The sequence below is a fragment of the Thermobia domestica genome, chromosome 9, assembly GCF_964235325.1.
Source record: "Thermobia domestica chromosome 9, izTheDome1.hap1.1, whole genome shotgun sequence".
Lineage (NCBI taxonomy): Eukaryota > Metazoa > Arthropoda > Insecta > Zygentoma > Lepismatidae > Thermobia > Thermobia domestica.
The window spans coordinates 279,289,013-279,315,727 of record NC_137462.1 but is presented as its reverse complement, the minus strand read 5'-3'; the positions used below and the strand labels follow the sequence as shown (position 1 = coordinate 279,315,727).

Genomic DNA, 26,715 nt, shown 5'->3' with positions numbered 1-26,715 from the left:
TGTAGGTACTACTGGTAGTAAAATCGGCATCGAATGATTTAAAGGTACAGTAAAAGTAACAGACCTGAAGAAAAAATCAAGAATTGACAGTGTTATGGAAATGACGAATACCATTACGTGGGTAGAACAATAGTGATAACGAAAATTGAGGGAAAAACGAAGAGGGAGATCCAAGAAGAGGTGATTGACGGCGACCTGAGATACAATAAACTGGGAGTAGAATAGAAGAAAATACACAATGATCTTGAGGAAGCTCATTTCCCAATTCATTTTCTCGTTGTCTACCCAAGCGTTTCGCAATCTTTTTTCACTTTGGGGCATACCAAAGGACGTTTCAAACCTTCGCGACTCTCCTCCATAAGTTATGATTTTTTCCTCCTAGATGCAAAAATCGTATTATTGAAATTACTTTCCCGTGTCCACTGTTTCTTTCCAATATATGAGGGTATTTATATTAAAATTCCAAAAATTGTCCCTAAAATTAAGCTAAATTTACACAAAAGTCAAAAATTGGGGGGTCCGGACCTCCAGAACCCACCCCCTGCGTACGTCCCTGACTGTATATAATAGAAATTATGTTCTTTTTTTCCCTTTCTTTCGTAAATTGGTGTATTACTATTTGCAATGGTAGGATTGACAGAAATTACCCAAGGAGGATGAGACGTCAAGGGAATTCCAGTTCATAGGATCACCTCCAGATCAACAGAGAACATTAGTAATTGTAAACTGTAGGTTAGATTTTATATACCCGGGTAGAAAGTTTTAATGATTGGAGTGTTTAGTATAGTATTAACGTGGTTCTCTGCAGTGAAGAGGTCTCGGGTTCAAGTCTGCTGGCCGACCATCCTGCTTGAAGTTTCTTTTCAGTCCATCAGACAAATCTCAAGATATCATCTTTAAATTTAGATCCTGACCGACTTCTCTTTTAACCTTCTTTGTAATTGTTGTCGTTTGCTGATTAATCTAATAAAATTTGCCTGCCACGCCCTCTCTGGAAGCGTGAAGTAAATAAAGATACAAGAACTTCGTGTACAATAGCAAATATAAATAGCTTTCTCTTTTATTCTTATTTTTACCTTCCACTTTTCTAGTGGCTCCTACATATTTACAAGTATGACCTTGAAAATGACTTCGTATCGTCTGTGTTTGAGAAGTATTGGACAAAATCCAATTCGCGGACAGATGCGTTGTCTGGTCTACACACTCATGTTGTGTAAATATTCGTAAGAGTTGCGTTTCACGGAACCTTATTATACTTCCAATGTTAGTAATATATTCCAGTTTGAAATTGAATAATTCATACATACTCGTTCTTTCGCTGTACATGTTTGCAAGTATGTACTGTTATAACAGAACCTTTTGCAAATTCACATATAAAATTTTCACGCTAACTAGGGAGGGCATTTGTACTATTTACTCAAATGGGTAGCGCATGTATCTTTTCGTACAGTATCCCGGGTTCGATTCTTGGTCGGCCCACAAAAATTTCAGTGTTAACCCAGGATCGTGAGGTAACTTGGGGATTCTTCAAATTAAGAGATGTTAAACTTTGGTCTAGAGAGCCAGAGATAACTATGATTGGGATTCGAAGTGCTGACTACACATCACTCAATTGAAAAAAAAAAAAAAGGTCTCTGGTCGATCATAGGCCTTCGTGAGCTGTAAAGCTAAGGATTATCGTTTATTTAAATTATTTTACCAAGAACTTCAACAGTTTTGAGCCCTGAATCCTTCTACTCTAGTGGCTAGAACGCTTGCCTTTTGTGCACAAGATACCGCGTTCGATTCCATGTGGTGAAATGAAATGAAATGTTCAAGTTTTGCGTCCCACAGTTATGCCGGCTAGACTGAAGGAGGCGGTGATGATGAGAAATGAATGAAATGATGGAATGAAGAGAGAAGGAGGAAACAGGAGAACCATGAGAAAACCCACGCACACGGTGTTTGCCCAACACAGAACTCACCTGGCGCGAGGTGGGATCGAACCAAGGACCCCATTCACTAGAGGTAAACTGTACTTTTTGTCGTATGATATAGAATGCGCACACAAATCAATCAGTGAATGAATTAATTAGCGTTCATAGAAGTCGAAGGTGAAAACTTTCTGCGTACTTGGAAAAAACGTTTGAAGTATGACTTGCAAGTATCCAGTTAGCCATGTATGTTTTTTATGCAATGTAGCCCAGGTTTGATTTCAGCTGAAACATATGGTTCGGTCGTAATCCTTTTTCGTAATGCATATGCCCTATCTGCAGACCTATTAGCAAGCGCACACGCCTTTGATATATATGGGAGCGGTCCCGGGTTTGGTTCCCGGTGGGGACACTCGGTCGGAAAGGTTTAACAGCTTTTTCAGGCAGGCAATCTTGAGTGATGTTTTCCCTGGGTTTTCCTCATTTACACCAGGCAAATGCCGGGGTAGTACCTAACATAATGTTCCCAGACCGTTTCCTTCCTTCCCCAATTATTTCTTCCTTACCTTTCCCCGGATAGTGTGCTCGCCGAGGGACATCATCCCTCGTATGTGTCACAAGCTAACATGGCCATAGATGCCAAAAGCCCAGAAACGTAATCCCTAAGCCTTTGATATATGGCGTTCCGGGTTCGATTTGCATTGCGATGGTTAAAATTCCAGCCAAAGCTATAGGTCCAAATCTCCTATAGCCTCAATACGGAAAAGGAACCCCAAAGCTTAACTAATTATAACCCGTGAATGGTTACAAATTACTATGAAATGAAGTCGACATGTATCTCTTGATTTGTAGTAAGAGAAGTAAAAAAGAAATTGACTTTATTACCAGAATACCCGTTCTTTGCACGGGAAGAATAAGTTTTATTTTGGACGTAAAGAGTTGAATTTGTATTTAAACGGCATCAGAAGTGTCACTGTTCGTCTCAGGACCCCAAAAAATATGGATTTGACACTAATATTGGTCATTTTCGATCAGTTTGATATATCTCCCCCCTCCCCTCCTCTAAGTTGCACCGTCAAAGTGACATTATAAAAACCATCCCAGGTCCGAACATCATCTATGTCGCAAATTTGATCGAGATCAGGAGGTCCTTTGTGGTTAAGCGGTTAGTGTACGCGCCTTTGGCGTGGAAGACCCGGATCTCGTGTTGTTCGGATTCCACAGTAATCAGCAGGTCCACGTCTCATATAGCCTCCCTGCTGAAAGGGACGTTAAACTTAACCCAACTGATCGAGATCGGTCGCATGGTTCAAGAGTTAGTAAGTTTTGTTTACTTTTATGTAGAAAATATCTCCCCCTACCCTACGTTGCACCGTCAAAATGAAATTATGAAAACCACCCCAGGTCCAAACCTCATTTATGTTGAAAATTTGATCGAAATCCGTTGGGCGGTTCAAGCGTTATAAAGTCACAAACATAGTCACTTTCATTATATATATATATATATATATATATCGGGTGTTGCAAAATAAGTGTTACAACTCTTGGGAGGTAACTCTTGCCACTGAGACAAGAAAAAAAGTTCTCTTGAACTTTCGGCTATCGGACTTAGTTTCGGATCTACAACGTGCCGAAAGCGTGGGAAAATGACTTTCGGACGCCAATAGTTCTGAAACTATCCAACGTAAAGAGGGCGGGTAAAAAATTCACTGAAGAAGTCATACCTGCTGTATTAAATTTTGCATGTTTCATAATCCTACCATGCACGCGCAAGGGATTCCCTAAAGGAACGTGGGGAGTCCCGGGTAATCTGCCAAATGAAAATTGGTCTAAATGGATATAAATTGATAGGGTTTCTACCAGGTAACAATAATTCGTTTGTATTAAGTCGATATCTAGAACAAATACAAAATGGCGGACACCTTCATGCCCGTTGTGTGTGGTTGCATAATTGACAGGTACAGATGATGGCCAAAAGTGACGTTCTGAGTATTAAGTGTAGCGAATTTGTACTCAAATGCTCAAGAAAGACATCTGGAGTGTCGGTAGAGCACAATACATGAAGCAGGGTGATTCACACGTGTGGAAACACGTAACGAAAAATGCCCAGAAAAAATGCACTCATACTAATTAAACATGATTTCAAAGCACCGGAAATGTAAAGAATAGCATCAAGAACATGAAAGCCATTCCCGATTCACCAATAATATTCCCTCAATGGACAAATGCCAGTCCGTCCAATCCGATGCAATATGATGTGTATGGTCGCATACGAATAAGGATGCAACAACTGAGGCCAAGTTGAAATTGTGCAAGGGGACTCACAAAGGAACTGGGTAAACTAAATGAATGTCACTAGTGGGATCGCATGATCGATATTGAAATGTGGCCAATGTGTGTGTTGATATCAACATGTAGCTAATGGACAAATGTCAACATGTCCCACTACTGCTGGGACACCATCTCACATGCGAAAACTAGGAAAATAACGTTGTACATTCTGCTATTACATTTGGTCCACTTTTTGGTAGAACGTAACTAGAACACGATCGTATCAATCTCCCTCTTTGTTTGGGACATTGTCCCACAGTTGACACATGAAAAGAAATCTCTTAATCCATGGTTCAAATTCTGATAGAGCGTGAAAATAACAAACTTGTATCATGTCTCACGTACTCGAAATATAGGAAAATACCTCCAGAAATTCGTATCTGACACACAGTGAACATGCCAAGACAAAGACGAAAATGAACTAATTTGGCACATGTAACACTACAGCTGGAACATCATACATATGAAAAGTAAAACAACATGAGAAATAGGAAGAAACGTCTTAGCCTCTAGCCTCAGGGCTAGAGCGCTCGCTTTCGCTTGCGTGGTCGCAGTTTCCAATACTACTGGGAGCACACGGCCTCAGATTCAAGACCCGAGAAGTTATTTTCTTATTTTTCGCACGTAGGACGGTGTCCCAGCAGTTGTGGGACATGCTGGCATTTGTCCATTAACTACATGTCGATATCAACACACACATTTGCCACTCTTCAATATCGATCACACGATCCCACTAGTGTCATTCATTTAGTTTACCCAGTATGTTTGTGAGTCTCCTTGCCCAATTTCAACTTGGCCTCAGTTGTTGCATCCTTATTCGTATGCAACCGTACATATCATATTGTATCGGATTGATGGAATATTATTGGTGAATTGGCAATAGCTTTCATGTTCTTGACGCTAATCCTTACATTTCCGACGCTTTGAACTCACGTTTACTGGGTATGAGTGCATTTTTTTCTGGGCATTTTTCGTTACGTGTTTCCACACATGTAAATCACCCTGCTTCATGTATTGTACTCTACCGACACTCCAGATGTCTTTCTTGAGCATTTGAGTACAAATTCTCTACACTTAATATTCAGAACGTCACTGTTGGCTAGCATCCATACCTGGCGATTATGCAACCACACACAACGGGCATGAAGGTGTCCGCCATTTTGTATTTGTTCTAGATATCGACTTAATACAAACGAATTATTGTTACCTGGTAGAAACCCTATCAATTTATATCCATTTAGACCAATTTTCATTTGGCAGATTATCAGGGACTCCCCACGTTCCTTTGGGGAATCCCTTGCGCGTGCATGGTAGGATTATGAAACATGCAAAATTCAATACAGCAGGTATGACTTCTTCAGTGAATTTTTTACCCGCCCTCTTTACGTTGGATAGTTTCAGAACTATTGGCGTCCGAAAGTCATTTTCCCACGCTTTCGGCACGTTCTAGATCTGAAACTAAGTCCGATAGCCGAAAGTTCAAGAGAACTTTTTTTCTTGTCTCAGTGGCAAGAGTCACCTCCCAAGAGTTGTAACACTTATTTTGCAACACCCGATATATATATATATATATATATATATATATATATATATATATATATATATATATATATATATATATATATATATATATATATATATATATATATATATATATATATATATATATATATATATATATATATGAGGGAAACTTCAATCTGATGAAAATATTAGCACAAAGTTATGGACTAAGAAGTTTCCGCCTTCTATTGGTTTATTTTTTTAATGTCTCTCTCTCCTGTCTTTCGTCTGTAACTCAAAGGTTGTCATTGGAGTTGCATCATTTCCCTGATTTGATTACATTATGCTTCCACAAATTGCGTCGGTTGGTGCTGATGATATGCGGAAGTTATTTCAGCCGGTGTACGTAGCGTGAATTTCATTTGGTTGTCAGTCCATAGAGAGATGCGTTGGCTGTTGGCACAGATTTTGCTTAGTTCTTCCTATAGAAGCATTACTTAGAAGTGTGTTGTTTGTGCAAATGGGAAAGATGTGAGTGGACGGACGCTTTGACGTGAAAGGTGTTGGCTGTTGTTCGCTGTGCGACTGAAATAGCCACCCTGTTATTCAGTCCTCTGGCATTCGGAGACTGTTCGCCACCCTGCTAGCGTCTCTTTTTTTCTTCTATTTCTTGTGCTCGGACATAGACCTTTCACAAGATCAAGCTGGTAAACAGCATTTGAAACGGTGTTTGTATTCGTAAATAGCCAATGACCGTGGTCGAACAACAAACGGGGAAGTTTATTTAGTCATCGGGACATTGCGTCAGGAAACTAAAATAAGAATTTTCGAAAAATCTACAATTTTCAAAGTTTTTATCTCTATTAAAATCCCAAATCAATCAAAAAACAAAAATACCTTTCACCCATTCGTTATCAAATTTGTAAAATACTGTATTTGGAGAGAAGAAACACAATATCCAAAGCGCATAAAATAGATTTTAAATAACGATATGCGTCATTTGGCACAATTTTACTGCATATATTGTGTATGTTAAGCAGGTCATTGTGTCACTGGAGCAACGAGTAATGTTCCATATATATATACCTTAACTATTTTCTTTTAAAAATTTCCCGACTGAAAAGGTATTGTGCAAGCTAAAATACGAAAATAAGCCCCTAGGATTGCATTTCACCTCTTGTACAAATGGAATACTACTTCTAGTATTTGAACTTAGACAGGGACGTACGCAGGAATTTATTTCGGGAGGAGTCCAAAGCTTTTCGGGGGGTCCAAACACAATTTCAGGCTAAATTATATTAAAAATTGTAAAATTGCTCCTAAAATAAGACTAATTTTAGAAAAAAGTCCGGATTTCGGGGGGAGGGGGTCCGGACCCCAGGACCCATCCCTGCGTACGTCCCTGCCTGTAGGTTATGTTTACGGCGTTACTTTAAAGTTGTCGGGGGGAGTTCAGTGGTAAAGCGGTTACCTCCGGTGTGTGGGGTTCCTGGTTCGATCCCAGCCAAGTAAGTTTGTAGTTGACAGTATCATGTCCGTTGGTTTTCCCGAGGTACTTCTGTTTCCTCCCACTTTTGAGATTCCACCAATTCTTCCATAATCATTCAGTTGCCTTAAGAGGCTCTATCGCTGCGAAATTAAAATACCGCTAATTTTACAGTAATTACGTGATATCTTCAAATAGATAAAAGATAATTGAAAAGTGGAACAAGACCTCCCGAGACAATGTTATTCTGCATGATGTAACGTTATCACGAGTCACCTAGTAGCTTTCCGTTTGCAGTTAATTAGAAACGCGAAAATAAATGCCGATTTTCTAAATGGTTGGAAATCGAAAGCAGATAAGTGAGTCGTGATAACGGTATCTCACATAACATAATATTGTCTAGGGAGGTCTTGTTCCACTTTTCGATTATCTTTAATCTATTGGAAGATATCACACAATTACTGTAAAATTAGCGGTATTTTAATTTCGCAATGATAGGGACTCTTAATCATCTCTCTCCCTTAGCCTACAGGGCATACACGTGGAACATTAAACTGATTTTTTTAAAAAAGTTGTTTCTATTGCTTAGAGTTGAAATTTATCACAGGGAAAAGGATGACTTCACCCCATTGTGAAGAGCATGTTAAATCTTTGAAATTTTTCTTAAAAAAAAAAAAAAAAAGTGTCACATTTTCATGAGGGGTGTCGTTTGTTTCCTTTCAGTCTTCCCTGTCACTTGTGTATAAACTGGCAAATAAGGGTAAATTCACGCTGAACTTTAAAACAATATTTCATTTTTTTGTAGATATTTCAACAACTATTCTATCAGGCCTTGTTTGCATATTGTCGAACTAAACACAACAACACACTGAGCAAGGATGTGTAATAATATATATAAAAAAATGCACACATAACAGTTTCAACACCCTAACTATGTCTTCATCAGACTTCCACTCCTTGTGGCTTCTTGGGACTTTGGTCACATCTTATATTCTTTTATATATTATACACAATCTAAGGGTTCTTCTGATCGCGACTAAACTTAACACAATGATAGATCTTGGCGTGTTAAGTGTGCTAAGAAAAGAAAAAAAAAGAAAAGAAAAAAAAGAAATGAATCCAACTAAGGTGGATTCGTAATGCATTGGATGGAATTGAGTTTGAACCTAAAAGTTCTACGTCGCCGTAAATGATTCATATTCTTTATAAGTATTGTTGTCGAATCATCAGTGGCGACAAGTGAATAGTTGAGAACAGGAAGTTTTTCCATTGTGGCAAATGACACTGTATCTAAATCTATGAAGAATTTTTTTTTTCAATCGGGAAACTCACTAGGTCCTATTATGAAACATATCATCCGTTTTCTTTGAGTTTTAAGAATTGTTCCAATTCGTTGCAGTTGTAGCCGATGAAGGGTAAGGCGGTGTTCTTCAACATTAAATATAAAACTAGCTGAACCTGCGCTCTCTACACAGCGCATCATTCACATATCAGCATGAATCTCCTTGTTATTCCTCACATCTCTACATGACCCTTTACAGACACAAGTGAAAGACGTCTTTATAAAAATCGGCAAGGAGTACCATTAAAGGAAGATTTTTCCGATTGTTTTTTCAATATCTCGCACCGTTTGCAAGATTTGAGCCTACTTCCGGTTGGAATTTATAATTCATGTATGATCAGTGTTTTCTTTCTTCTTGCATGCAGTATGTAATAAGCAAATACATTACACAAACAATTAATTATAATGCCAGTGATATACTGTATAGCGTTCATTGGGCACAACACTCCAAACAATAGAGATTCATCTTAGACTGGAGAAATTGTTATCCTTCGTTTTTGATTATCATATGGTCATGAAACGAGCGCCTAAGGAATGCACAAGTCCTGTATTTAAATATGTGGTGTTTTAATATATAAGGGATACACAACACTTTTATATAAAAATGTGGTGTTGGAATGTATAACTCGTAGGATATGATGGATTTTTTTTTAATTTCAGCACTTCCAGTGTATTTCTAAAAATGTAATAAAAAATAACTGTCATCTTTTTTTAAATATTCAATTAAAACTGAACAATCTACACAAAGTGTGCAATCGATCAGTGAAAATGGTATCTTTCTAAAGCCTATGGTTCCCGAGAACTCACTGTCGAAAGGATTGGCCACAAACATTTTTTTTTTTTTTAGCATTTTAATATATAGATATTCCTCTTCTTCTACTGTGCACAATAGCACTAGAATTGTAAGAAAAAGAAAAATTAAGATATTTCTCTATGGTCCACATTTTAACACTAGGATGAGAGTTGCTCTTAGGGAGATAATTTTACGAGAACATAAATGCAGTATTTGCAACAGGTATTTACGTCTGGAGATTATTTCTTTCTCAGTTTTTTTCTTTCTTCAGTTTTTTTTTCTGTTAATTCCTCATTTTTTTCCCCTTCAAAGCTTTTAACAGTGTTCACATTCTGTTAGACACTCCATCATCATTGGATTCTCATCATAAAATTGGTTGTTCGTTTGACTTACTTAAGTGGAATGACTTCATTCCCGTCGGATGCTTTGTTATCGCTTTGTAGTAGCGAGCATTAGCACCAATGCTCAAATAGCTTCCACCACCAAGTTAATTCTTTTGTTTAGAAAAATCGCTTAAAACTGGCCAATGACGTATTCGTCAGTACAAAGCAAACTATATAACTTTATCTTTTATGACACCTGCTTTGTCGATCAAATTTTTTCTGTGTGTGTACATATATATATATGTACAGTAAACTCTCTACACTCCACCCTGTTCAGTTAACAGGTGTTTTTTGATGAACTGTTTTGAAGAATAGAATCATGTGAATTGAAATTGGAGTTGACGTGTTCTTTTACGTGAATGAGCAGAAAGTGTTTGGTTGAGTGTTACTGTATCTTAGTCCTAGGCTAGTCGAGAAAGCGTTACCCCCTGTAGTGAACGCGGCCAAAGTGGCTATTCAGTAATTTTACTTTCACCAGATGTGTAAATCATACTGTGAGCCAGTCAGGGTTTCCAGGTCTTTTTGCCAGGTCCAGGTGTGTAATAGCAGAGTTCCAATACTCTGCACAAACCATCTTCCAAGCAGCTGTTTCTTGCTACAATCCCTTTGCCTGGCAACACGTCTTCCCTTTTTTTCCTTCCTTTTGAAATCGTTTAAACAACAGGCGGACTATTGTTCCGACCCGCACCAAATACGCTCGAGCTGACGTTTTCTCAGCGATTTTATTGCTTTCGCGTTTATGATTAGCCATCTACATTTAAATACATGGTCAGCGTATTCCAAGAGTACGCATGAGCAATAAATACGCTTTGCGATCGCCTCAATAGCCGGGTACTTAGTGTAAGTATTATATTATTTTATTTACTAAGCACCAGAAACGCACTTTCTTCCCAAACGGTATGCAACCTGCAACACAGTATCAAATGGTATACAACCTGCAACACAGCGGAGTGGTTTTGGTTGTCTAACGTGAAGGTTTCTGAGATACTCTGCTTTGTATACCTCTCGAAGCTATGACTCCCCAATCTTCCCCTTGAGTCAAAAAATAAAATAAAACTGCTTCGGATGCGATTAAATTTGCTAAAGATTGATCTTTGTTAAAATTTGGTAGCACTAGATGACTCTTTCTATTTGAAAATCTCATCACACAAACACGTCTTTTTAAACTATAGTGTAGATTTTGGGACTTGGTACATGAAAATGGATGGTATAGAGTTTGAGGTTTGGTAAATAACTATGTGTAAAACAATGTTTATGGGTGACTTGTCAATTGCGTGAAGATCGTGTTATATTTTACAAATAAAGTTTGCGTTATATAGTGAGATATATCTTTTGAGTTTTACGTCTAACGATTATGCCATATGGTCTAATGAAGATAGTGATGATCAGAAATTAATGAAATGGTGGAATGGAGATAGTGTGAGGAAACGGGAAAACTCTGGAAGAACCCACATGCTGTTTGTCCACCACAAAGCTCACTTGGCGCGAGCTGGGGTCGAACTAAGTACCCCATGCATTAGAGGTAGACGCTCTACCACTGAACCACCGCGGCCCCGTCTAGTAATACAATATAGTGAAATTAAAAATATCAGAGAGGAAAGTATTTGTGTTTCTCCTATAGTCTCATTTTGGTAATACGAAGTCTAAGCACAGCTCATTGAAATTTTTGTTATAGCAGGTATTACTGAAATATACTCATTAATTAATCATTAATAGAACAAGTAGCGATGTCGTAGTGTACATTACATGGAGGAATTAAGTTTGCCAGTTGCCACAGTGTAGGTAACGTGAAAATTTAAGTTTGAAGTACTACCCTACAGCATTACAAGTCTTCTCCATAGGAATATATGAGGAACTGTAATAAAGATTTTTCTTTTTTTTAAGCAAATCGAACTCCAACGTGAACTCTGGAATCGATTAATTGTATCCTACAAGCTATACAGCACTGCAGAGCATTAAAGTAAAATGGGTTGCATATCTATCAGGCATGTATACGCGTTCCCTCTCATCGGAATACGTGGAGGTCCAATTCTTGACTGACCATATCTTGAAATCAACTGAATGGATTACCTCCATTAACGAATTTAATTCTTAACCTTTGACCCACTGCACAATGACCAAAATTATTGGTGATCAAACAAGTAGTTACTGAGATTTCTTTTTTCTCAGACGGACACACGGACAAAGTGAACATATAAAGAATTTTTGGTAAACCTTTAAAATTAACCCAACAGAGCATGTCATAGTAGATTTCTGTCACCTGATTACTGAACGATTTGGATTAGCACACAGCAGAATTATCGGAATTTCACTGTAGACTGCGTTATTTAAATGAATTTCCTAAACAACCTTCCTGTATTCCAGTGGTTTCGGTTATCGCACACATGCTTTGGTATCTGCTGTATTATTGAGACTCTACTGCGTATATTCATAGATCGCTTGGATGCCAAGTGACCTAATTCCGAAAACTGAAAAAAAAGTGTACTAATACATTTATTCACTTCTGTAGATGGGTACATTAAAAAAGAAAAGATTTTTTGTAAACAGTTAATTATAAAACCATAAATTATGAAGTTATGATTTTGGTTACCAACATTACAGGAATATGCAGTTTCATGAGATACTAAACTTCAAATTTTAATCCTAGAAAATTTTAATTTTAAAGTTAGGCGCTTTAGCATCTAAACGGTCCATATTATACTTTATAAAATGTTAATCTTGTGTTCCCTCTCAGTACTCCCATGTGACCCATGTGGTTCACATACTTGTCTTTAGCCTTGGAGACCCATTTCCGATTCAGAGTCTGGGTTAAACTTTAGACACTCATGTCATGTAGGCTTAAAGGTCAGTTTTAGATTGCTCACTTCAGGTGAGAGATCACTTAATCGGTTCCAGACCATGTGGATTTGTAGTGCACAACATTGTATTCTCGGGATTCTCCAGTTTCGTTCCACATTCTCATTCCACTCTTATAGCGTAGACATAAACGTGAGACGTAAAACTGGAAACTTTCACGTTATTTTTCTCATGTAGCCTTGGTGCTGAAAAACTCAGAATATACGCCATTTATTCATACATCATATTGGAGGCTTGAAGGACACAAAATTAGCAAGAAGGAATGTACAATAAGATTTTAACTCAGATTTGAATTGCATAATTATTATTTTTAAAAAAGGAAAACGAAATTGAAAGCTTAGCCAAGCGTGAAGCGTCTCCGTAAAAGAGGGGAGACTCTTACTTGAGCATGTGACTTGTACTGGTATATGGGGACGACCTCATTCGATAGCCATATGGCAAAAGGCAAACAAAAAAGATTGAGTGAACAAAGCATTAAAACGCGTAACACTTTCTTTGTTTCGAGAGGCTGGTAAGATGAGTAATGTATTTTTTTTTCTCTGAGAGTGGTTATGTACATTTTTTCTGCCAAAATGTTCAAATTTTATCCTTGATACTGTTACTATAGTCATGAAAATATAGTTGTTAAAATTGGCAGTTGAAGAGTAGTACTTCACTTGATATACAGTCGCGTAGAAAAAACTTGGCCACCCTCTCCCTTTTGAACTTCTATTTTTATTAATAATTCGAAATACATGAAAAATAAAATATAAGTTTCTTGGGTGTACGCCAAGGAGGGGTTCCAGGTTTCAGCCCTCCCCTTCTTGAGCAACGTATTATGAAATAATAAACAGTTACCATATTATGCAATAATCATGAAATGGTATGAACTTGGGAATTGAATTCGTCCTCCTTGAAGAAATTCTGTGTACGCTAAGGACTGGTCGAGATGTTTGTTTCAAGCAGAAATACTCTAATTTTCTACGAACGGCTGCAAGAATATAATCTGGAAAATTGAGATAGTAGACAGTTTTCTTGAACCTCTATTAAAACTTGAATCCGCCCTCCTTGAGGATATTCTGTGTACGCCGCTGACCGGTTAAGTGTTTATTCCAAGCATAAGTATTCAAATTTTTCTACGAACGGCTGTGAGAAAATGATTTGCAAAATAGATATGATAAACAGGCTTTCTCGAACCTTTATTAATACACAATTTGTCCTGTGAATTCTTAAGGTTGTGCAGTACCTACGCCATCTTGGATTTTCAACCTATTGAATTACATAGAGAGGGAACACTGTAGTCTATTGGTTTGAGCGTTGGACTCATGTCCACGTGGGTCCGGGTTCGATTCCCGGCCGGTGCTTCCCAATTTTCTGTGTCCATCCAGTGTCGTGAGGGAAACTAGGGAGTCACGTGAAAACAAGACATGATGGCCATTAGGTCTAGAAAGCTCCTGATGCGTCTGTTAGGAACAGGGAGTCGCACAGCGCTGACCACGTGCACGCCCGTAGATTGGATGTAGTTCAGCCGATCGCTAGCAGATGGCGCTAGAGTAGGCTTAGGCTCATAAAATAGGCCAATACGTCAAGTGATTTACTTTGGATTTACATAGAATTTTTCTGAATGGAAATAGGTTTTTAATGGCTTCTCTGTAATGATTTCGTCTTCAAATATTTAAGTATCTTTTGCTTTATAGGAATATCTTTTGCTCAAGTACTACATAATAAATTGTAAATGAAAATGAAATTAGAACTGAAAGAGAGTATAATTTGTCAAAATGTCATCCAAAATAACTGAAGATGATTATTGTTAAATTACATCAGTTTGTCAACATCTCATGTGCTGAGTTTTAATGGAGTGATGTATCGTATCGTGGTGAATGGAAACAAAATCTTTGTGCCCTTATTGTTGGCCAGACAGAGAGACGAAAGCCTCATGACGAGGCCTTTTTATCACAAAATGACCTTCAACCTGTGAATCTTTTCAAGTTCACGGAGCGACAAGAATCTCTGATCACGTGTTCCATGTTGTTAAAAATGCTTTTGTGTAATAGCGACGTTTGACCTACCGCCGGCAGACGTCAAGTCAAAAGCATTGAGAAATTTGCTTATTGTGCGCCCAAGAATATTATATATATCGTAAAAATATAACATTTAGCTCTCTTCGAATTCTTCTTTCACGGTATGATTCCATTTGTGATTGACTATTGTGGGTCAGTTAGATCTCTTCTGGGTGCTTTATAATGATTTATCTGGTCTTGTTTGTTCGTTTTGAGATTTCATCTTAATTGATGCCATTATTCAGTACCTAATTCAGCATTTAACAGGGATACTCCCTTGTAAAGAATATTTATTATTATTATTATTATTATTATTATTATTATTATTATTATTATTATTATTATTATTATAGGTAGTAGTAATACTAGCATCTACGTGTAACGGCGTTAAGAACGTTATAATTGGAATAATATTTCAACTAGAATAATACATTTTTAAAATACTTGATAATTACATACAAGTTACAAGGAGAAAATAATCTAGACATATCTCAAAAGACAGTTTCTTCAGTAGCGTTTAGTTTAGCGCTATGAGTTTAGATAGGCTTATGTATGTTTGAGATCTATTTTGATATAAGACTTACGTAGAACAATTTAGGAAGGGTTTAGTATGATATAGCGAAAATGAAGGTAGGGTATAAGAGGATAAAATGGTTTTAGCAATTCGCGTTGAAGGCATGCGACGTCATTTTCTAGCTCTTTCAAGCTTTGTTCTATCAGCATAACACGTAATTAATTACATTTTCCAATTTATGGTGTTGTTGAAAATAGAAATTATCTTGTAAATCCGTTACAAATAATAAACTTGAATTTGTCTTTTGTCGCCTATATATATAGTTTCTTCGACAGCTGGTCTTACTTAGCAGTGTTGTGTTCGACCTGCGATTTATTACTATATTGTGAACTTTACAATGAAATTGTATTCTTCCTAGGTGTCAGCAGAGGCGGGTCTTGAAGGTAAAAACTGAGGGGCCAACCAGAACCCAAACTATGATAGATATATCATGAGTTTACTATAAACTTTAAAAAATATATAAATAATTGCTTTAATTATTTTTGTCACCAAAAAACTGGAGGGGCCTAGGCTCCCCTGGTCCCGGGCCAGATCCATATTTGGGTGTCAGTAGGATATGAACCACTTCTTTTATTGTGGTTTGTTACATAGTCTCGGCGTCAAAGGGGTAACTGAAAATGGAAACATTTGATTTAGTCTATTTATGCCGCAAACTAACGTCAAGAGATTATATTCATACAAGTGTTCATGCTAGTGGAAAGAAGTAAACTTTCGGCTCCGAGTTCGATTCTTGGTGAAGGCAGAGAAATGTTGACCTAACATCATAGACCAATGTGGGAGCTACTTGAATAAAGAGTTAGTGAATTCTGCTCTACAAAGCTGGAAATATTTACTTTGTCAGCACATCACCCGACTGAAAGAATTCTGGTCAAAGCACATCACCCGACTGAAAGAATTCTGGTCAAAGCACATCACCCGACTGAAAGAATTCTGGTCAAAGCACATCACCCGACTGAAAGAATTCTGGTCAACCTTATCTCTTCAAGTACTATAAAGCGAAGAGTTTTATTTTATTAGTGTAATGAAAGAACGTTCAAGACTGCAATAACTGTACTCACATGATACATGTTTATAGTAAATATTTTAGTAACGTTACTATAGACATGTATCAACAAAATACATACATTCTTTTATTTGAAATAAGGACTTTGAATACTGCTTTGATCCGCTTATTTGGTTATTTAAGTTGTAGGTATCTCACCTGACTACTTTGCAATTATTATGCAGAAAGCTGAATAGCAACAGCGTCAAACAGAAGACAGCAATTTTTCATGTTTGAAAACAATTCCATTGTGAATTGCAGAGAAGAATTTTTCTTTGGTTCTTTTTAGAATAGAATAAAGTTCAAGGTTGAGATGCCAAGAAAGCAAGCAGACAGCGAGGGTACTCTCATATGTATATATATATATATTTGTCGTATGCTAATTACGTTATTAAGACACAATAGTAAATTCAAATGACACTAACGTATTGCGACGTATCATGAAGGTGAATCATATATTTGAAGAGTTATGGTTCTGTCATTTTTTACGTCTGCTACAATACGAAAGGGTGAACATTGTGACACTTGGTTTCTTCTTCTTTTTTTTTGTGCCTTCCAGTTGAGGTATGTGAAGGGGGAAGGAATGGAAGTATAAATAACATTTGAGAGAAGCAAAGGGTGCCTGATGTTAGAAAGAATTCCAGGCCTGCGTTTCTGCCGATGTATAACAATGTGTGTGAGTGTTTGGGAAAATACTTTGTGTGCTTCCATTTAAATGAGAAAACTTGAGAATTTTCCACTCAGGATTTCTTTAATTGAAAGCATTCCTTCCCGATGTATTTTAAATTAAATTTCTTTATTCCACAAGGAATTGTGAGATGTAGTGCACACTTTGAAAACAAATCTTAATGTTTTTGATTCACTATGTGTGAAATTACTATAGTCATTAGCTACACATATAAAGTTTATTATTATTATTATTATTATTATTATTATTATTATTATTATTATTATTATTATTATTATTATTATTATTATTATTATTATTATTATTATTATTCCTATATGTGGCTATCTTGAAATAAACAAGAACTTAATATTTTAATATGAACTTAACTGAACCGAATATTAGAGTTAATTGTACTAAATGATGAAATAAGATATTCTTTATTGACATTAATCAAAGTCTCTTGTAGCAGACAGTATCAAAAATGACATATATAATATTTACAAATTTTATCAGACTATAAGACAAGTTTTTTATTTATACATTCATATTTTTTTTTTTTTAATCTTTGATAACAAACCTCTTCAAATTCCGAAATACTATATACTGAGTTTCTTATGAGGTAAGATTTATGGTATTGTTTTTTTTTTTAAATATATCATAAGACTTGTGTGTACATTTTGTGGTAGTAAATTACATGATTTTCTACTCACATAAATATAACTTTGTATGATGGTTAACCTGAATTGTAAAGTATTTAAATCATCTTTATGTCTAATATTGTAGGAATGGACATCACCTCGGAGGTTAAAGTTGCCTAATTTTCTTTAATATATGTGAGACACCGAAAAACATACGAAGTACTCTCATAATTTGTGTTTCATTAAACCTGTCTTGCAGGATACAGTTCTAGGCAGTCCTTTTATTATTATTATTATTATTATTATTATTATTATTATTATTATTATTATTATTATTATTACTATTATTGGCATTTGAAGATAATCTGTGCGCCAGATGAACCACCCCAGCACATTATTCCATATTCCAAATGTGAAAAAAAAAAAACAGTGTAGGCGTTATAAGAAATTTACTAATTACAGTTTTTAATTTACGTAATAAAATTAATGCTCTGGTCAATTTTGTACGTAAATTCTCTGCATATTCAGAATAACAAATGAAGATGGTTTGAAACGTATAGGAGAGAAGAGAGCGCTTCTAGACAGCATCCTTTGTAGGAAGGCCGATTTGATGGAACATACAGTATCTTGCGAAGAGATTTTCTTCATAGCGCCATAGAAGGAAAGATGAAAGAAAACCGAGGAATAGGAGAAAGAAAAACACAACTGATAGATGATTTGAAAAATAGAAGAAAATATTGGGAGTTAAAGGAGAAAGCTGAAGATCCAGAAACGTAGAAGAAACATTTCCAGGTCCAAACCTAAATTATAAATAAATAAATAAAATAAATCCAGGAGTTGTCAAAAGCCAGAATACTGAGTAATAATAATAATAATAATAATAATAATAATAATAATAATAATAATAATAATAATAATAATAATAATAATAATAATAATAATAATAATTACCATTGAACTTTGAAACCAGGTATATTCCACGCAATTGTACGCATTTACGTGTATTTACGTAATTTGTGTAATTACCAAGATTCAGAAATGTAATGATCGGAACATTACATTTCTGTTGTTACAAATGGTATGATAAATGGTAGAAAGAGAAGAGACAGTCGGCTTTGAACTGTGCCTTAAATTCTTGGGGTCCTTGAGTGAAGAGGACGAAAGCGTGGAATGAGCAGAATAACTGCCACCAGCCATAAACCCACCGCTCTCCCTCTTCCATTCCAAAGTGCCAATTTCTTTCCATTGTATTGAACGACCCAACGTCTTGTCACCACCGAAAATTTATATACGTACGTACAACGACAAGGTATTCGAAACAATGAAAAACCCGAGGAAAAAGGACACCACGCCAATGGAGCAGGGGTTATTGGATCAAGAGTATTTCAATGACCATTGTTCTGTGAGGGTGTTTTCTGTCTGTCAGTGCGTGTGGTAGCTTGTGAGGTACATTGTTAAACAGTTTTTCGTGGAAGAAAGGAATCACGGTGAATTTTAAAAGGAGAGTAGTTCAGATTTCGGTCTCTTGTACTAAACTCGATTCTTCCAAGATGAAGAGCGAAGATAACAAAGGAGAACCTGTTTCTGTCTATTTTGAAGATGTTCCCGACACTCAATTTCCTGTCAAGAGGAATGCTGTAATCTGCTTACATGTTTCATCTTTGTTAGGTTCCAGAGAGGCCTTTACTGTAGAACCTGCTCTTGTCCACATTCCAATACTATTTACTTCAGACTCCGATACCACTACACTTAAAACAACAAACTTTGCAGAACCCTTGCTAATCTCTTAAAAATATATATTCATCATATTCCTAAACATACAAAGAAAAGTCATTAGCGAAATTAGAATTTGTTATTAACTATACATTTAAGAACAGAAGTGGAAGAACGCATTAAGTTCAGTCTTCAAATGGCAATTTCAAAGAGGAATTTTGAGAGAGGGAGTTAAGTAAGTTTTTATGTTAGGAAAGCTATGGAAAATATGGAATGAAAATAAATGTTACTTGTAAGTTTCGCTGTTGCAGAAAAAAAAAAATCATTGACTATCTGGTACATGTTAGCATTGCTTTAGTAATTGAAAATAGAAATTTACAAAGCCCCTGAGCAATGTGGAACAGTTTCGCCAACAAACGAACCTTTGACTTCATCAGACACATTACTATTTGACGATACTTCAATAAAAACATCGTGCTTTGCTCAGAGGTTCTGTGCCCTTCATTGACTTTTTCAGCATTTTTTAAAATCACAAGTACACGGAAAAATTCATCCTTCATTTATTTCTGCAGCATTTTGTATTGCAAGTACACGGAAAAATTCATCCTACATTGATTTCTTTAAGCAATTTGTTGTATTACCGAGTATATGCAAAAAAAAAAAAAAACTTCCTTCATTGATTTTTTACCAATTTGTTTTATTGCAAGAACACGGAAAAGTTAATCCTACACATATTTTTAGCAATTTCTTTTATTACAAGTACACAGAAAAATTAATCCGTCATTCATTTTTTCAGTAATTTCTTTTAATACAAAGCCATGGAAAAATTCATCCTTCATTGATTTTTTTAGCGATTTCTTTCATTACAAGTACATGAAAAAAAAAAACATTTTTCATTGTTTTTTGCAGCAATTTCTTTTGTTACGAGTACACGGAAAAATTCATCCTTCATTGATTTTTCCAGGAATTTCTTTCATAACAAGTAGACGTGAAAAATCATCTTTCATTGTTGTTTTTTTCAGCAAATCGTTTATTATAAGTGATAATTGTATTTATAACATAACAAATAAGTTCTTCTATCATCTGTCTTCTTATGTAGATTCTTAGTAAACATCATTAGTGAAGTCTGGAATACTATTGCCGACGAGACAAAGGGACAGGAGATAGAATTTTTGTAACTATATTTGAGACGAGAGACAGCTGTTCCAATAGTAAAATAATACTTTTCGAGACAAGACAAGACAACCAAATCTCGTCTCGTGGACAACAGTAATCTATAATATGAACAGCAAATACAAGCAAGAATAGGAAAAACAAGAATGATATGAAATGAAATTATTTAAGTTTTACGTCCATCGTTTATTCCATGTAGGCTAAAGAAGACAATCATAATGAGAACGAATGAAATGGCGGAATGAAGAAAATGAGAGAATTCCAATAAAACCCACAGCCACGGTGTTTGTCCACCACAAGTCCGCTTGGCGCGAGCAGGAATCCAACTAGGGACCCCATACACCAGAGGGGTATGTTCTATGACTGAACTATCGCGATCCCAACATTGGAAAATCAAAAGAAGCCTTGAGGAACAATGTCTACTTATAAACTTTCTTTCTGAGTGATTAAAATTTCAGATCTCGAATACGCGTCACCTACATGGTACAGCCTTATTAAAAGTGTTTTTCTACAAAATATTTACTTTTCGATAAATTTTTAGTTGATAATTTGTTAAAAGTCTCATTCCCCCCCCCCCCAAGACATCAATGACACAATTGTGTCACGACCCTTCTTTTTGGCACCCACTGTTTATTCTATTATTTTTCTGGAAAATGTTATTAATTTTATCATTGTTCTTAAAAACTATTGATTTGATTTTGAGTTTAACGTCCCTTTCGGCAGCGAGGCTATATGAGACGTGGACCTACTGATTAACGTGGAATCCGAATCACACGAGCTCCCGCCGGGAATTGAACCCAGGTCTCCCACGCCACCTATTGAGTCCGTCCATCTTGAAAAAAAAAATACCCTTGTCTGCTGCAGTTCTCTACAAACGCTGTATCTCGACCTGAGACAATTATCAGTAATATTTTAATAAGCCATTAATGTTTTCAGCATTTTCGCTTGACACGATGTGTCACAAAGTAGTTATTCAGTTGTCATGTTATCGTGACTCTATCGACTCAAATTATCTCGTCTTCCCTCTTTTTACGTAAATGCAGAAGCATCAAATGCATCCACCCTTTGGTAAAAAGGTTGCAAATTGTCCACTTCATCGTCAGGAGACGACCAATCATCGCTTCTTCTCCAGTGGCAGGTTGGTGTTATCGAGAGTGCTTTTTGTGTGACGTGTTTTTAAAAGCATCCATTGAATTCTTGTCAAGGCCGCTCAACACAATTCGCTCTGCAAATCTAAAGAACCAGTTCCGAGCGTCTCCACCCTTCTTGTTACAGAGCCTTGCACAACAAGAAGAAAAATGAGAACCCGCCTATCAATCGACAAATTCCGTGTCGAATGTGATGTTCACTTGTTTTCCAGCTTCTGTATCGTTAGCCACAAAGTGACACAAGAAAAACTAAAAAAAATAAAGCATAAACGAAGTATCGATGGTTAAAGTGTAATCCGCTGTTGTCTTCTGATGACGGCGTTTCTGTAGCCTGAAAGCTACGGTTGAATGGTTCTCATTGAACAGGTGTATGAATTGCAATGCAAGATAATCATCTTACTTTTTTAGTTGTTGGTGGCACACAAAATGCTTGTATACTTTTTTTTTGTACCTATTATATGTTTTCGCTCCTCCCAAAACTAAATAATCCACGTTTGTTCTTGTTATAAAAATACATCCGTTCTGTACCTTGAGGCTAAAAGTTTAGTTGCTCTGATTACATGGATGCACAACCCTGTTATATAAAATGTAGCACACTGTTATCAAAAAATCAGAACCGTATCACCTTCCACAGGGTTGTCTGCACAATTCTGCCGGTGTCTCAAAAGAACAGGAGCTGCTTCGTGCTTCCTTTTATCTCTAAATTGATCTTTTATTCCGCTCCATTGACATATTTGGAGATAGTGTTAAATGTAGTAGTAAGCCTTAAAGATAATGTCTACCGACTTATAAAGAGATATTAATTAAACAATAAATTACTTGGATAAGAATAGTAATTGGATTTTTGAGTGGAAAATAAAAATGCAAGAAACTATAAGGTACAATTGTACAGGCATGTCATGTTGTGCTTGCTGGATCTACTTGTAAAGAAAACATATTTTTAAAATATAATTAATTATAATTCCCTTAATTCTATATGGGAGTAGAAGAAAATGCATACGGCTCTTTATAAGGAGTTTGCTTTATGAAACAACATTACTTTTAATCGTCCATCCAGGAGACACATTTTTGAAGAACTACTTGGTGCATCACCATTAATTCCGACCAGGATGTACAGGGCCAAAAATTAGTGGTCAATTTCGTTAATGGAAGATGTCCATTCAGTTGATCCGACGATATGGCCCCTCATGTATTCCCGTAGGGCGTTGTTGTAGGCAGTGGCGGCGGTTGGACGTTAAAAGTGAGGGGGCAAGACATGATCTGAACAATTGTATATCAATGTTAGATTTCCTGGTTGTTTCTAACACTGTTTGATGAAATGTTGTATAACTAATAGGATACTATTTTTTTCACTTAAAATACCGCATATCGTATTTCTATTTTATTAAGTAAATTCATAAGAGCAATGCAGGTAGGTACTAGCCCTTTATACTCTTAAACAACGAAAGTGTAAGAAGAGATTTAAGTTCTTGCTCATGAACATCTTAAAATTCTGTCTGGAAAATTGTGTGATCAGATTATTTAATAAATTTGCAAAACAAATAAATAGAAGAGATGATATTAATCATAGTAATGAATAATGACGCTTGTTTTGCAGAAGTTATATTGAAACTGGGAATTAATGAACAACTTATACTTTTAATTCCACACATTCCATTAAATGAATGTTTTTACTCTTAGAAAATGAAATACAGTAAGTACTGCAAGCATATGCTATGACATTTAAAGAAATATGCAATTGCAATATTAATTGCTTTGAACTGCAATTAAAACGCAATCCCTGTAGCTTTCTTAACTCCAGCGAAGACAAATAACCAATACGTACTCACGCAACGGCAAATATCATACCATTTTTTCTATGAAACAGTAATACATACAAAACTTTTACCAGGGTGTCCAGATTCTGAAAAATAAGTGAAAGTCAGGGAAAGGTCAGGGAAGTAAAAATGTATCAGGTGAAGTTAGGGAAATGGCAGATTGGTCAGGGGAAGTCAGGAAAAAATCGATTTAAGTCCATTGTTCAATTACTGAATTTATGAAATGGGGTTGATTTCTTTACTGCTACTGGATGCAAAATGTAGTTTTCTCTGATATAGTTGTTGAAACTAATTTTCTGCGAGAAACACATCTAACTGCTGCATCCTGGCATATTTGCTCAAAAGAGTAGACGCTGTTCTAGAAGAATTGCATGGTGCCAAGAGGATATCTGGACAAGTGGCTGAGAACGCAAAGAAATAGTATCTCCAGCTCACAGTGAAGGCTTAGACTGAAGAATTTAAGGAACACTCGAATGAATTCATAGCCAATGACAGAGATGGTATTGGACTTGATGAGTTTTTTTACTTAGTCTTAAGAAATGGGAAGAACTTCTTTGACTTATGGTCAGTTATGAAATTGTGTTTTATCTTCTTTCACGGAAACGCATTTTTTGAAAGTGGTCTCACAATAAATAAAATTCTCATTGTTGAGAACTTACAAGAAGAATCTCTGGCGGCTCAACGGACCATATATGATTCTGTGATGAGAATAGGTGGATAATCAGGATTAATAATTACAAGAGGTATGATAAATTCAGTGAGAAGTTTAATGAGACAATATCAGGTATATCTGGAAAAGTAAAGAGAAATAAATGCTGGAGACGAATAGAGGAGAGAGAAACGGAAGTTTCAGCAACAACTCAAGGAGCTGGAGGAAGAAGAGAAGAAATTAAACTGCGGAGACAACAAGAAGGATATTCAGATTAATGAGAAGAAAACTATGCGAGAAAGGATGAAAACAAATTTCTAAATGGGTTGCATTTGACAACTGCACCAGCAAAAGTAATGTGTGTGTGTTACATAATGTGTGTGTGTGTGTTTTTTTTAATAATCAGTAAAATAATGCATGAACTGTTTATTACTATAGGCAATATTATAATGCTGTGTAATTGGTATTATAATGTGTAATTTTTTTCATATCTTAAGTACTTTGTATACTGGACACTTGTTTGTAACTTTACATTTTGTGTAATATGTAGGCCTACTCAATATTGGCCTAAGGCACATGTTTATAAATTTACATTTCTTTGGAAAGAAAATTGAAAAAAGAAAGAAACAGAAGCGGAAGAGAACAAGGCCAACTATGGGGAGTGTGGAAGTTGGGGTTTCTTTTTTCTTCTATATTTTTAAGTTATTCAGGGGTCAGGGAAATCTGGAACTTTCGTCATGGAAAGTCAGGGAAAAGTCAGAGATCTTTTCTCCAAATTGTGAGAACACCCTGTTTACATTTCCAAATGAAACAATATAAATTAGGTCGTCACTTCAAAAAAGTGGCGGGGCAACTGCCCCCTCTTGTCCCGCCTAATCGCCGCCCATGGTTGTAGGTGATTTTTGCCCCTTTGTAGTATACAGTCTAGCTGTACCTACAAGTCAGGTTGGTTGCATGTCATTCTATTACTTTAATGACAGTCCTACTTGCTTAAGAGGCCTCATTCCGGCGAAATTAAAATACCGCTAATTTTACAGTAATTATGTGATATCTTCCAATAGATAAAAGATAATCGAAATGTGAAACAAGAGCGCCCTAGACAATATCATTTTACATTTAACGTGATACCGTTATCACGACTCACTTATCTGCTTTCGATTTTGAGCCATTTAGAGAATCGACATTTATTTTCGCGTTTCTAAACGGCTGAAAACGTAAAGCCACTAGGTGACTTGTGATAACAGTACCTCACGCAAAATAATATTGTCTAGGGCGCTCTTGTTCTACATTTCAATTATCTTTGATCTACTTGAAGATATCACATAATTACTGTAAAATTAGCGGCATTTTAATTTCGCCTGGATGAGGCCTCTTAAATGTAATGCATTTCTAGAACTTTTGATAGGTGTACGCTTGACCGCTTTAAAAATATAGTATATATTCTCCAACCCTCATTTAAAGTATGTATACGCAGAAGTGTAAAGGTACAGGGTGTTTCAAAATGAACATTCGGGTTTTAAGGCTTTGTACTATTTATTACATTTAACATACAATTATAAATAGTACATCAAATGAAAGAGCAATTCAAACAGTTTTTGATACAAATATTCAATGTGGGGACCATTCGTCACATGGCACACATCGAGTCGATAGGCGAGGCAGGACCACAAACTTTCTGCCGGGATGTGGCACAAAACACATTCAATTTAGGAGAGCCTCTTTGCAACTGTACCATCTCGTGGGGATTTGTTGACCCCCACATGCGAACATTATAAGTGTTCACATCACCACTTAGGTGAAATATCGATTCATCACTGAAGACGACACGATCCAGAAAATCTTCATCGGCAACATTTCATTTGCAAAATTGTCGCGTAAACCGTAGTCTGTAAGCTTTAGAGCTTCATTTTGAAACACCATGAATCATGTAAGTATCCATTCCATCCTTAATTAAAGACTATCTAGAATACTTCATAGTAATATATCTCTATAAGCTATTAGAATTTCTGTAATCTTCACATTATTATATTCTATAATCAAGTACTTAGATTGTACATCATCTGTACTGTTTGAGATTCTCAAATGTATTGTATGATACACAATCCACTTGAATTTTATTTCTCTGTCGTGTTTGGGCTAATGTTCAAACTAAGAGGACCAATTGTAGACCGCGGACCACATTTAACAAACGCTGCCTTATATTAATTCTCGGAGAATCACTTTTTTTTAGTTACTTGATTATTGTGTTGCCCAAAGTAGTAAACATTCCTAGGAGCTTGGCTAGGAAATAGCTTTCTCTTTCCCCTCAGAGAGTGAAAAATACTTAACATGTTTTGAGGATTTCTTACGTCGTCACCTCCATGGCAACGGAGAGAGAAGTGATGAAGTGACGAGGGCGTGTCACGAGGAGAGGGGAGAGGAAAGTGACTGGCAGAGACTGAACACTAAGCCATTTTCGTCCGTGGCTTCACGTAAATCACCAAAAATTTATTTCTTCATTATTGCCAAGTGTTCACATTTCTTCCTCAGAATCAATACCAGTTCAGTTCTTCTAGGTGCAGACAATTTGTCATACAATAACGACAAACTCAGATAATTTCAAAATAACTCAAAAGTTATTTTTTCCATTTTTCGATAACTTACGA

The 26,715-nt window shown here is 36.2% G+C and overlaps 1 protein-coding gene and 1 long non-coding RNA gene across 2 annotated transcripts in view; one reads left to right on the top strand and one right to left on the bottom strand.

Moving 5' to 3' along the window:
- Positions 1–26,715, top strand: part of LOC145660705 (protein amalgam-like) — a 464,422-nt gene that overhangs the window by 57,827 nt on the left and 379,880 nt on the right. The gene's annotated exons all lie outside the window — the stretch shown is intronic.
- LOC145660704 (uncharacterized) overlaps positions 1–26,715 on the bottom strand; it is a 249,283-nt gene that overhangs the window by 7,852 nt on the left and 214,716 nt on the right. The window lies entirely within an intron of this gene.